Source organism: Microtus pennsylvanicus, chromosome 17 (assembly GCF_037038515.1).
Source record: "Microtus pennsylvanicus isolate mMicPen1 chromosome 17, mMicPen1.hap1, whole genome shotgun sequence".
Lineage (NCBI taxonomy): Eukaryota > Metazoa > Chordata > Mammalia > Rodentia > Cricetidae > Microtus > Microtus pennsylvanicus.
The window spans coordinates 12,225,965-12,240,655 of NC_134595.1; positions in this window are offsets into that span (position 1 = coordinate 12,225,965).

Below are 14,691 nucleotides of genomic sequence, written 5' to 3' on the forward strand. Positions count from 1 at the left end.
ACAGAAGCACAGTAGCGTTTGAAGGGCTTCAAACCAGAAGCCCGCAGTTTTCAAAGCAGCAGAACCTCACCCCAAACTTGCCTTTCTCCTCGTTAGGCACGAGGTCTCGTTTGCTTTGAGAACATATTAAAGCTACCAGCAAAATATGTTATTTCTACCAGGTTCTTGTTTTCGCCAAAGTTCTGCCTTCGGTAACTGTTGTGAGGATAACTTGAACTGTGTGCTGTATAAAATCCTCAACACATTAAAGACACAAAACTAACATTTATTTTTATTGATGTAGAGAACTAAAAACAAAAAAAACCACAGCGAATACCAGTTTCTTATAAGTGGTGTAAAATAACTCTTGAGAATCTTTCTGACCAACACTAGGAGTTGAAGGAGTGCCATAGATTGCCCCAAATTTAGAACCCCGTCTGGGTTAGTGTCTTTGGAATTTCTCATCAACCCTTGACAAAAACAGTTTTCTCTTTCAGATATAAAAGGGCTCCTTGTAAACAGTGGGCTTCTGGGAAGTGTTCCCTTGGGGGGGGGGGGTGGATGCCTGGGAATCAGGACGCTTGCAAGATAAACCTGTAGGGAAGGCATTCTGCAAATATGTAGATTTTGGAGGAAGGAAATAAGCGGTATGAAAAGTATTTTGTCACAAAAAATATGATAGTTTGGTGTGTTTACTGTACTCAAAATCCTTCAGAATAATGTACCTACGGGAGTTTTGCAGGGAACCCACTTCACATTTCAGGAAAAAAGTTTTCTATTTTGGTTCCATAGAAATATCTCTAGCAGCCTGCAAGCAAAAACACAATAATATTTGACTAAAGTTTATAGGAATTCTTAGGACTTCACTCTTTTACTTGAAAGTTGTGTTTTGTTTTTAATTTTGGAGATGGAGACATTTTCTTAGTAAAGAGAAGCCTGCCTTGCCACAGTATTCTTCCACAATCAAAATTATCTTTAACTTAGAGATAATTAAATCTTACAGACTACACTTGGAGTGGGGAACTGAAGAGATAGTTCTCTTCCAGAGAACCCGGGGTTCTATTTCCAACACCCACATGGCTGTTCACAACCATCTAGGGAATCTCTCTCCTCAAAATTAGGCAAATTATACCTCAATAAAGTTGGGAGCTTTGTTTCCTTGCTTTAGGGTTATTTAGTGTAGCACTTTTAGCATTTCCCAATTTCATTTCAAAACCTTGATCCTAGGCTGCAACAATGTCCACAAAGCATCCTCATTTCTTAGTATTTCTAGAGGGAAGTTGGCCTTCAGTAGAGAGGTGGCTTTCTTTCCCCATCAGCCCCTTGTCAGGGCGCTAGAGGCCTGCATCTGTGATGGTGTGGATGTGGGCAAGACCCACAATCAACCATGAATAACAACAGTGCCTTACTTCCTTTCTCCTATAATTGCCCCGGGGACAGAATTTTCCCAGTGTTCCTGACAAGGTAGAATTTCAGCAAGGAGAAGGGAGCACAGGCATGTGGTTCTGCTGTTGGAAGGAGTGGGCAGGAGCATGTGTTTAAGGTACAGAGTCAGGCTGACTTCTTTCAAGTTGAAAACTGGAGATGGATCAAGGTGAAGAGCAGGATCGAAATTAAAACAACCGAAAGGATAAGTTGTGAGGGTAAATTTTTACTTTCCAAGCGAAAACATGGGTTTGTTGAAGACTGATAAACTTTATAGTTAGTGTCCATACTCACCAAACACTTGCTTACTGGGGGAGGGGAACCCCTGATAAGAACATCTGGACTTCAAAAGATACAATTGGGTGAAAATGGATGTTTGTGTCTGAAACTCTTGGCCCTTTATCCTGTTCTTCATCTCTCAGTCCTGCCTGAAGAAGCCTTGGCTGGTGACCTTGAAATTTTCAGTCTCCAGATCTTGTGACATGTTCATAAATTTCCTGAATTTCTCTAGGTAGGTTGGATAGAGGTAAATTCCAGTCATTTTTTGTTTATTTTGGTGTGTGTAGCTTTGTTGTTTTGTTTTCGTCTTTGCATGAAATACTTCCTTATTTTTCTTCTGAAAATACCCGTGTCTGCACAAATGCTGTTCTTTAAGCCCAGGTGCAGAAGCAGAAGCAGCATAAACTGCCCCATGGGCAGCCTCAGTGAACAGTGTCTGAGCAGTTTCTCCAGAACTGACAGGCAGCCTGCAACCAAGGAGAAAATATTTGATAATGCTTTTAAATTATGCCATGAAAGCTAGCTAGTTTTAACTTAATAAGCATTTTGTTTATATTTAAAGTTACTTTTTTTTTTAAATCAGCACTTTAAGAAGCCTTAATCTAAGCCTTTTGCTCCTTAACGGGAATACTCTTTTCTCATTAGAATGATGTAACTCCCAAAGGCCTGGCAAAGGAGTCTCCTTCCAAGGGGAGAGAGCTACTGTGCAGCTGGATCACTGCACCAGGCGTCTCTCCTTCCCCAAGATGGGCAGCATGTGGTTGGGAAACTTTTATTTGTATGATTCTTTTTCCAGTTTGGCTTTATCTTACGTTGGCAACACGATTTTATGTTCAATTTTGTTTGATGCTGGCAATTTGTTCTGGAAGATTGACATTTAAAAAAAATTTTGAAAGATTTTTCATGTTTAAATTATTTTCAAGTTTTTGCATGACATGTTTAAAAATTTCTCATATGCATTTGGCCAAGAAGGTAGAATCAGATGCGCAAAAATAAAGACAAATATTATAATTTAAGTAAAAATGTATACCAATAGTATATTGTGATATACGTTGTGTCTATTTAGTGGCAACAAATTAAGGATATACCCAACTGAATTATAAATATGAAGAGAAAAATACACATCTCTCAAAATTTATACAGAACCATAGCCTATGTTAATTCAACATATTCTTTTACTAGCTATGAAAGTTTTATTAACATGGAATGGACATTTAAAACCACTGTTTTAAATATAATAAAGGAAAGACATGGCTCCCATGCATAGAATAATAACATTTCAATACCTTAATAGAAAAAATTAAGTAAGTAGATTTTACTAAACACAGATCTAAGCTGGGTGATTTGCTAACAAACGACATACTTGGTTTCTCACCCACCTACCAACAACTGTCTTGTTTTGCAGAGCTGGGAATGGAGCTCAGAGCCTGGAGTATGCTGAGCAAGCGCTCTCACACTAACCTATTATACCAATTCCATCAAGAATTTATGGGAAAATCCCATCATCTTCTCATCCTTACAAATGAGAACCTAGCCAGGTGGTGGTGCATGCCTTTAATCCAAGCACTCGGGAGGCAGAGGCAGGCAGATCTCTGTGAGTTCGGGACCAATCTGGTCTACAAGAGCTAGTGCCAGTACAGGTTCCAAAGCTACAGAGAAACCCGGTCTTAAAAAAAAAAAAACAAATGAGGACCTATGCCTCAGAAAATCTAGAAAGGAATGGTATTTTCTAAGTCTCCAGCCTTGTAGAAATGGAATTTCACTTCATTACTACAAGATTTGGGAGGCTGTCATCTTCAACACAAGGCTAATTATCTGGAAGAGGTTACCTGTAAAGTTTCTCACTGTTGTACTATTGGCTTCTACTTGTGTAAGGGCTGTTCAGTCGTATAACAGTTTGACTACGATGGGCAGGGCAGTGGTGGGAGTGTTTAACCCAGGGCTTTGAACATGCCAAACACAGACTACTAAGCCACATGTCCCTAGCTCCTACTTTTAGCATTTTGAATCAAAAGTGAAAGATGGTCTCTCAGGCCTCTCTTCTAGCCTGAAAGGTTGATGGGGACAGTCTGTTTTATAGTTGGCCTCCATAGGCCCAGCACTATCTTCATTGTGCCCTGGGAGTAAGTACTTGATAAATGGACTTGGGAAATGAAAGAAAGAATCTTAGATGATGGCCAGGCAGTCCCAGTCCATGGAAGCCAGAGGCAGGTGGATCTCTGTGAGTTTAAGGCCAGCCTGGTCTACAGAGTGAGTTCCAGGACAGCCAGGACTGTTACACAGGGAAACCCTGTATTGGAATAGAAAAAACCCTAAGATGATGAACACTTTCCTGTTCACACGGAGACCACAGCCAGGGGCAGTAGTCAGTACTTTGCATGTGTTATTTAACTTTGTCCTCAAAGCAACTGCCAGAAATAGATATTAACAGCCTCGTTTTACTCTCTGAGGCTCAGAATTTAAAGATGAGAGAGACAGGGCTGGAATTTAAATTAAGGTCCCTGGCATAAAATTCATGTGCTTAACCAAGACGTTCATGACTTTCCCTGAAGTCACTATGCCCCACATAAGTTACAGGAAATGTGGGAAACTCTCTGGTGTTACCTTTTAATCTTCCTCCAGATCCTCTTGCTCTGCTCCAGTCCCAGGGCCTGGCCTTCTGGACGGTTCAGCTAGTCGTCTGCTGGCAGAAGTACAGGAGGGAGGCAATCAGGAAACTTCTTCCCTACCCCCACCCCACCCCACTCCCAACAGCCCTTCTGAGAGCAGCCCCTTTTTACTAGAACCTGTGTTTTCAGAGCGGGGTACTATTTCCCCAGGAGAATGAAGACTGATTCTGAGATCTAGATAGGGCAGGGAGGTGGGGTGGGGGGATGAGGAATAAGCTTTCCTAGGACAATCTTTAGTTGTTCATTTATCCCATTAGAATTCTAATCAATCTAATGTATCTCTAGGGACAGGTGGGTCAGGGATAATACATGAGAGATGGGGAACTCTGATCCGCCTTAGATTTCTGCCAGGATATTCTCATAGGAGGCTCTAGTTCTCAAGAGCTCTGTCCTACTCACGGTGGCCTAGTGTGACAACGTTTTTCTGTGTTTCTTTTTTAAAGATTTAAAATTTTGAGGATTTGTTTCGGGGTGGGGTAGGTTTGAGCATGGGAGTGCTGGTGCGAGAGGAGGCCAGAAGAAATCCCCGAGCTGCAGTTGCTGGTGATGGTGATTGTGAGGGGCTGGTCATGGTTCCCTGGGTCCTAGGAACTGAACCTCACCCTCTGGAAGAGCAGCATGTGCTCTTAACTGGGGAGCTCTCTCTCCAGCCCCAGCTGTGACCTAATTTCTCAGATGCTAATTCTTGGAGGCTTAAGCATTGGTGATTTATCTATTGCTGCAACCTTGGTAGCTAATGATAGGGTCTATTATTGTTTAATATAATCAGTATGTAAATAGGTGCTGCCAGTTCGTTTCTATGTGAAGCAGTTTCTGATGGCTCTGATGGTTCTGGGCACTCCAGTGTTTTTCTTCTTCGTGATCCTAACTCAACACTTCTCTACAGAGACCCTTATCTTGGTAGCTCTTGGAATTTCCACTGATGCTTTTCTCCCAAGAAGTACTGTCATCTCTTAAATAGAGGACACTAACTTCATTCTTACTAGGAAATATTTTTTCCTCATATTGAAAATTGTTAAGGGGGAATGGCAGGGGCTGTCAGATGTCTACAGAGAGCCTTCCCTTCCCAAGCACAGTAGACTGCATTTATAGCCTCCCCGGTCACTAGATGTGCAGCAGAAACTGTCCTCATCAGGGGAATGTGAGAAGTGACATGTTTCAGATCCGGGGTGGGAACTTCATTCAGCAGCGTGCCTCCTCCCGTTCATTCCCACCAGCAGAAATGCAGACGTGGATGACATCCAGCAGTTACCATAAAGATGATGAAAATGTTTTGGGAATTTTTTGGCTCTGAGACACACAGATAAACAGATCTTGACCAGTGACCTGGGTCATTCAGTTTGGGACTGGTGTCTGAGACAGAAGCACACGTCTGATTTATGCAGTTTCCGTGTTACTGAGCACATCTGTCCCAGAGTCACGCTTGCACAGGAAGCTTTCAGTTGCCCTCGGCAGCTGTCTCCCTTTTGAGAAAGTTCTTTTCGTTTGCTAACTTTGTCTTGATGCTGGCACCTCTGTACCACAGCCATCCCTTTTTCTGGCCTTCCATATCCACACATAGAATTGGAGTTTCTATGCCAAGCTCCCCTAAGGTTTTGCTATGTACTGCTGAATAGTAAATTTAGATTGCCCATTGAATATTTTTGACCTGCTAAGAGCATTGATACAGATCAAAAGGGTTTCTTCCCCTCAGATCCACCTGTTGAATCTTTACCTTTCATTGGGACCTTGGAGACAGAGCCTTTAAAGAAGTAATTCAGGCCGGGCGGTGGTGGCGCACGCCTTTAATCCCAGCACTCGGGAGGCAGAGGCAGGCGGATCTCTGTGAGTTCGAGACCAGCCTGGTCTACAAGAGCTAGTTCCAGGACAGGCTCCAAAACCACAGAGAAACCCTGTCTCGAAAAAAAAAAAAAAAGAAGTAATTCAGTTAGTTACAAGTTCATTAAGGTGAACCCTGACCTACGTGACTGTTGTCCTTATGAAAATGGCACAATTGATAGTGAACAGCCCAGAACCCACAGCGTGGTGTTGCCTGGAGGCCCATGACTCTACCCCAGCGTGCCGGCTACATAAGCCTCCACAGCAACCACAACCAAAGCACCTGGTGACTTACTCATGCACCTGTCATGAAATAAAACACTGAGGTTTGACAAACGAGGAAGAATGTCTGGCTGAAGCAGAGTCTGGAATTTGGGAGGGGGAAATAGATTTAAAGTAGGAAACAGGAATACAAACTCTGAAGACATATTTGAAATCGAATAGGGGAGCAGGGAGTGAGACCCAGACGTACAAACAGACTTCTAAAGAAGGAATCAGTCTTTCCACAGATGACTCACAGGTCAAGCCTTGCCTTAGAGCCCGGAGGAGGCCGTAATGCTTTGTTTTTGATATAGAATCTCACTATTTAGTCATGACGGGTCTGAAACTCACTGTGTAGTCCTGAGCAGCCTAGAACTCAGAAGAGTGACCCACCCTCCTCTGGCTCCCCAGTGTTGGGATTAAAGGCATTCACAGCCATACCCAGCTTCCATTAGTAGTGTTACAGAGGACCCTGTTGATGGAGGAAAAAGCTCAGTGATCAATACTGATGACTTCAAAGAAAATCCAGAATAAAACAAAACAAAGAAAAGAATAAGATCGTGAGAAATCTAGCAAATCCAAAGAAGAGTGTCCGTAGTCCTGGCACTGTAAAGAGCCCAGCAGTTTGGGGGTGGCTTGGTGTGATTGATCATTATTCGCTGCACAAAGTAATGAAGTGCTTGGAAGAGGCCGTCTCCATAAGCAGGTCTCGGAAACAGGTAGGCCCTCTCAGAGCCAGGGTTAGACAAATTTCTCTAGTCTTTGAGTAGTTCCTAAAGTGAAACTGACAATGACGAGCCTCTGCTGAAACTGTAGTCCCAAGTCCAAAATGCTGAGCACAGTTTGGTGTGTGTGTGTGTGTGTGAGGTCTGTTCCGTTTCAAAGATAGCATCTACAGTCTTTGAAGCCCTAACGCAGATGTTGGAGCAGCTGTCTAGTCCCCAAGTCTACTGCTACATTAGACCAAAAAGATGTCACCCTTGCCACTTGTACTAATGATGATGGTTTTGAGCCTTTTGAGCCTTGACAGTGGTGAACTAGTGGCAGATAGTGTGAGGTCCAAGCAATGTGGCATTTATCAGGTTGTTCCCTAGGTACCACCTGCAGTGACTGCTTATTCATGGCCCTTAAGGGATTTGGTAGCTCAAGAGGAAGGTCAGAGCATGTATGTATAGCAGTGCCTTTTATCAAGATGACTGTTTGCTTGGATGCATTTGGATGAGTTTGGAGACTACACACAGGCTCCTGTAGCAGGGGGAAAAAAAATCTGTGGGATAAATTTCTCCCCTAATGGCTGCCACATGGCAAAATGGTAGTGGTGGCAACATTAGCAAAAGATGGGATCTTTGATCATGATGGTGTATCTGTACCATCCCTGTCCACTAGAATTCAGTGACTTGTGCTCAGTTTGAACCTATTAAGAAAATTCTTATTTAGTAGTACCTATCAATAACATATCTAAGATATGGACCAATCTAGCCTGGTCTCCACTGAAGACTCTACCTGGTTATGGGCATTTCTTCCAGTAAGTGGCTTATAGCTACTTATTCGTGGGTGGACCTTCAAGCTCTGGGTGACTGGGTAGTAAAGACTGTGGAGGCAAAGCTCTAACTTCAAGCTTGTATTTTGTATTCATATCCTCAAAAGAAAATGATTGGTACATTCTTTTTTCTGTTCTGTTTTCTGCCAATTACTGTGTTCAGAATTGGCTTTTCTTGTCATGAAGAGGAGACCAAGTTTCTTGGTGACGACAAACTCCTTTTGTGGTTAAAACTTAATTTTCACCCTCAGGCTTTTCTGTGAACTGTGTAAATGTTTTTATTAATCTTTTTTGAATGCCCTATCACCTTACTTAGCACTCAAGATTGTGACTGCTCTTTTTTTACTTTCTGAACCTCGAAACTTGGCCTTTTATTCCATGGGGGAATATTCTGGGATCATATGCAATTTAGCAAGCAAGATGGCTGGATTCCAGTCCAGAAACCTGCAGGTTAAAAGGAACATGTTACCATAAGCTGACTGAACAATGTTTGTCAGTGAGCCGCTTTCCTCTTCCCCGGGAATGAGAGGTGAAGCAGTTGTCTGCAGCTATTCTGGTGTGTGTGTGACAGAGACGCCTGGGCTTCCTCCTGAGAGTTCCTGTGGAATGATACAGCAGGATGCTGACCCCTGAGCACTCGCCTTGTCAGAAGAATGGCTTCCATTTGGCTTCGGCTTCTGCATCCTTCACTATAGCTTAAAGTAAGGGCAATGTGCACGAGTCAGAGCAACTTTAAGAAAGCAAACATGATGTCTATATCATACAACTTTTTTTTTGGTTTTTCTCTTGGTTATTTTGAAGATGTATATCTTGTATTAAAGGATATTTCATGTCTAAGTAGCAGAAAGGAATTTTTTAAATGATCGTCCCTAAAGATAAAGCATAAACTTTTTTCTTTATTATACACTTGATAAAAGTCAAATCTAAGAACCAAAATAATGAGAAGCAAGAATTACCAAGACAGTTGATTTAAACTGAATGTTCTTAATTATTCTATTAATCTATTAATAGAATCTAAAAATCTATCTATTAAGATAGATTTTGGGATTTTTCTCTTTTTGGTACATCTCTGAGTTAAAAAAGACAATGAGAGGCCAGAGCAGGTGAGAAAATTGTGCTACCAAGATGTGACAAGCAGGCATGTCCAAAAGGATTGTTCACTTTCTTGGAAAAATGAAAATAAATAAGATTTATTCCTCAATGCTCAAATATCCTGATGTGTTCCAATGGTGAGAAAATGCAAGCAATGAAGCAATTGTAGTTACCAGGTCAGAAATCAGAAGTAATAGCTAATGGCTCTTTCTAGAAAGTGTTGTTATAAATATTTATTAAAATGTTCAAAACTGTGTGAAGACATTTGTTAAAGATTGAATGTGTTTTGCCGTCTTCTCAATTTTATATATTCTAGCCTGATCCTCAATGTGGCCATTTTTGGAGAGAGAGGGGCTTTCCTGAACTCAGGCTTTATTGCCAACTTGATTGGAGGAGAAGCAATTGAAGACGCGGTACAGCCCTACTCTGGCTGGGCAGGTGGAAGGAGAGTGATGTAATTTCAGGGCAGATACAGTAAGAAGAGAAAACTCATCCTGACTATGAGCAGGACCATCCAATAGATTGGGACCCTTCATGGAACAAAATGGGAAAAAGGAAAGAGCAGACTATGGGACCCACTCCATCCCTGCTTCGTGCTCTGCATGACTATGGTGTAAATGTTCCTGCTGTGCACTCCCATCATAGTGATCTGAAGCCTATGACATTGTGAGCCAAAGCAAGCTCTCCTTCCCTTAAGGTGTCCCTCCCAGGGGTTTGTTTGGTCACAGTACTTAGAAATGCTGACTAACAGAAAATTGTTTGCAGGTGAGTGGGGTCATTTAAAATCTTTGGAACAGATGTTTGGGAGGAATTCAAAAACTTTTCAGAATCTGGGCTAGAAGTCTTAGCATGCGTAAGCAGAGCTTAATACTAGGTAATTTTGGTGGGGGCTCAGCAGGCGAGAGTCTCAAGGGCAGTGCTGACTGTACTCATGAGGCTTCATGCTACACCATGACAGATGACTTTCTGAGATTTCGTGAGACGCAGAGTTAAATGACGACATGCTCATTTGGAAATTTTAAGACAGCTCAGCATTCACGCTGTAGTGTAGATATTGCTGGCTGCCTTTAGCGACATGTACAGTGAGAAATTAAAGTGGAAAAACAGAAGAGAAGGATTTGGAAAAAAATTAAGTGTGATTTCCCCCCGCCCCATCCCTGACACACACACACATACACACACAGACACACATGTGCACACACACACATATAGAAGCATGGTGAAAACTGGAACCTAGGGAAAGGGAGAAGGCAAGAGATGAGACAGTTTAAAGAATGTAGGTACACTGGGCCAGCAGGAATGATGCCTTGAAGGCATGTCAGGATTGAGCTCAACTTTTTTCGAAAGACTTGCTTCTCAGAAGGGAGCCCCTCTGGGGCGACTAGATTGCCCAGGTATGTCTAGGCAATGAACTCACCAGAATTTGTTCATCAAACTCAGCCATGAAGCACTTTGAGGCTAATAGTACTGTGGTCCAGGGGGACTTACTACCTTATGAAATGGTAGGAGGCATTACTTGATTCTTAGAATGCTCATTTTCTAAGTATGAAAAAGACCAAGAGTTGAGGAGCCATAGAAGTTAGCCTTGAGATGCCAACAGAGAGTAAGGGAGCCAGACAATGTCAAAAGTTGGATGCCCCGCAAGCAGGCCTGAGAAGATAAAGCAAAAAGCTTTGAAGGTAGATAGAACCTGCGGTGGTTTGAAAGAAAATGGCCACCAAAGGGCGTGGCACTATTAGGAGGCGTGGTCTTGTTGGAGGAAGTGTGTCACTGTGGGGGTGGGCTTTGAGGTCTCCTTTGCTTAAACTTCCCCCAGTGTGACTTTTAGTTGACTTCCTGTTGCAAAATGTAGAACTCTCAGCTACTCCAGCACCTGCTCTGTCTGCATGCTGCCGTGCCCCCTATCATGACAGTAATGGGCTGAACTTCCGAAATGGTAAGTGAGCCACCCCAATTAAATATTCTCGTTTATAAGAGTTGCTGTGGTCATGGTATCTCTTCATAACAATAAAAAGCCTATGGCAGAGCCAAAACTGCAATAGAGACTTCAAGGTGTTGGAGATGCCAGAAGAAGGAGTATATGCTGAATGAAGCTGGTGACAAAGTGTGGCCCCAGCTCAGTAGAGAGAATGGGTGGATTTTAAATTGCAAAGCCATAAAGGTAGAACTGTGCTCAGATGCTGATGATAGGAGGCCACGGGTTAGTGCTTGGGTCTTGTTTTGGGCCTACCTATCTATGTTATTTTCCCATGGCTCTCATTTGCAGTGGAACTGTTATTGTATGTCATTGTATATCACCGATGTGTGTGCATGCGCGTGCCTAATTAAGAATAGATTTTAGGGTTTTTTTTTTTAAATGATAGAGTCTCATGTATCTCAGGCTGGTCTTGTATGTAGCCTTGCTATGTAGCTGAGGATAACCTTGAACTTTTGGTCTTTCTGCCTCCACTTCTCCAGTGCTGGATTACAGGTGGACACCACCACTCTTGGTTTATGCTGTGTTGAGGTTATGTTGTGTTAATTTTTATTGCTGTGATGAAACAACTTAGAGAAGTCGGAGCTTATTTGGGCCGACAGTTTAATAGGGTTAGAGTCCAGATTTGGGAAATGAAGGAGTGACTGAAGGAGCAGGAAACTGAAGCCTCACATCTTGAACCTCAAGCACTAAGCAGAGAGAGTGCACTGACAATGGCGAGAGGCTTTGAAACTCTCAAAGCCCACCTCCAGTGACGTCATTTCTCCCACCAGGTCATACCTTCTACTTCTCCCTGAACAGTTCAACCAGCTGAGGACGAAGCATTCAGATTCCAGAGCCTATAGGGCACATTCTCATTCAAACCATTGCAGAGGTCAAACCTGGGGCTTTGTGTGTGCTATGTAAGTATTCTACCAACTGTGCTACAAACCCAGTCCCAATTTTAGATCTTTTAAATGGTTGAAAAAAATAAGGAAAAATGCTTATTACATGAGAATATAGTATGCTACTCAAATTTCAGTGTTCATAAATGTGGTTTTTTTTGTGAGTGTCTGTAGTGTGTATGTGTGTGTGTGAAGGTTTACATGCATGTGTGGGTACACGGATATAGAGACCTGATGTGGATGCCTTTCTCAATTACTTTCCACCTTGTTCACTGAGGCAGGGTCTCTTGATTGAGTTCAAACTCACCAACATAGTCTAGCTAGGCAGTTTGTTCTGGGGGATCACCTGCTTTCACCTTCTGAATGCTGAAACCATGGCAGGTTGCCACCAGCGTTTTGTATTAGTCTTACTCTTCCCAACGCCAGTCCTCACATTTGTGTGGAAAGTGCTTTATCCCCTGAGTCATTACCCCACTCCCTTTAAATGAATGCAGCCTCTCTTCTCTTTCTTTTCCCCTGCCACCCTTCCCAGGGTCTCTCCTTAGATGGGGTGACCTCAAACTTGCCCTCCTCATGCTTCAGTCTCTTGAGTGTGGAGTCTGTGTGCACGCATGTTGTTAATATTTTGTTTAAAGGCTTTTGTGCTTTAATGACCCAGTTGAGAGTTGTGACAGAATCCATGTTGACATATTGGTCATGAATCTGAAAATATTTTCTATGTCTATTTAGGAACAGTTTGCTGACCTTTGGTGTAGAACACCAAGGTGAAATGTCCTTTCAAATTTGCATGGTGCTTTTTTTTTCTGTTTTATAGTTGCCTTGCCAAGACATGATTCAACAGCAATATCTTAAATGCCACAGTTTTATTTTATTCCTATAGGAATTCAAACTGACTTTCATATAAAATACTCATTTTCACACTTTTATTTCAAAGGTTCAAAAATATTGACATGAGTTACATAATTAAAATTAAGTGCGATTAGAACAAACAAACTGGTATTTTATAATGAACTCCAGATGAACATATTCGTCAGCTCTGGAAACCGGTAGGGACTAGCTCACCATATTTGTGGCCCTCACAGGCAGGTACTGGCTGGCCATGTCTCTGGCCCTCACAGGCAGGTACCGACTAGCCATGTTTGTGGCCCTCACTGGGCATCACCAATCTTCTTCATAGAGAGAAAGAGGAGCTCAGGTTACTGTGGCAGATGAGCCAGTGGTGGTTGTTGAAGAGATCTGATGCCGTGTTTGTAGTCTGGTTGCTTCGGATTCTTGATTTTGTCTTGTCCACTAAAGAAAAATCCCTGGGAGTGTCACTCAACATTCAGTTTCTTCTGTGCACAGAATATCAGGTTAGACACATGACCAAAGTGTTCAACAAACTTCTCTTCGGGAGTGGTTGATGCTGCTGCCTCAACAAGCCAGAGGTGACAATCTCCAAGGCTGCAGCCACACAGGATTTCCTCAGTCCTAGACGCCGCTCCCTGTCTACTTTGATTTGAAATGCTCAGTTTTGTTTTGTGTTTCCATACTCCCAAATAATATGTCGGCTTTTGTGATTCATTTTTTATGTTTTCCCACCCACTTCTTCAGTCTTGGACTTTTTGCCTGGCAGCAAAGTTCAAAGGAACATTTCAGAGGTGCAGACATAAAAGAAGGCTGTAAGGGTCAAAGGCCACATAGCACATAATACAATGTGAGAGGAAATGGCACACACAATTTAATTATAAGACAAAGATAAAGTTGTGAGCAGATCGGATTCCATTTTTGATGAGATGCAAGTGTTTTGCTACAGATTGGGTTAAGGATGTTGTTAATAGTGGCAGCTGGGCTCACAAGACTGCTCGGTGGGTGAAGGTGCTTTAATTGTCAAGTCTGACTGGGACTCACTCCCTGGGACCCACAGGATGGAAGGAGAGAAGAGATTTCCAAAAGTAGTTCTCTGACCTCCACGTGAGCATCATGGCACAAGCCTCCCCCCTGGCCCCCTAACCCCTACTCCACAGCTCTGCCCGACACAAAATAAATAAATGTTAAAGTGTGTGTCATGCACAAATATATGCGGCTTTCCCTCAAGCTTTGAAGAAAGCTGTCACTACAAAGAACTGTCTTAGGAAGTGTAGTAATAGGGGGCGGCGGCAGCGGGGCTGCGTCCCCAAATCCCCAGCCGCCTGGCTCGGCTAGCTTATGCCCCAAATAATTACACGGACACTCTATTCTTTTAAACACTGCTCTGGCCCATTTCTAATCATCTGTGTAGCGCCCCTAGGTGCGCTTACCGGGAAGATTCTAGCCTAAGTCCATCCTGGGTCGGAGCTTCATAGCGTGCGTCTTCCCTGGAGCAGGTAGCATGGCGTCTCTCCTGCATCTGCTCCGGAGAGGAGAGCTGTCGAGTCTGACCTCACTTCCTCTTCCTCCCGGCATTCTGTTCTGTTTACTCCACCCACCTAAGGGTGGGCCTATCCAATGGGCCTAGCAGTTTCTTTATTGCCTAGCTAATGAAATCAACAGATTGATATATGACACTCCCACATCACTTCCCCTTTTTCTGTTTAAACAAAAAAAGGAAGGCTTTAACCTTAACATAGCAAAATTACATATAACAAAACAGTTATCAAGTAAAAGTTACATCAGAAACATTTATACATATAACAAAATTGACCGTAAATCTCTATCAATAAAGCAAAATCTATACTAATGCAAATTATTCATGTCTATATCATATCCCCCTTTAAATGTAAAAGAACATTTATAAACCATATTTGGGAA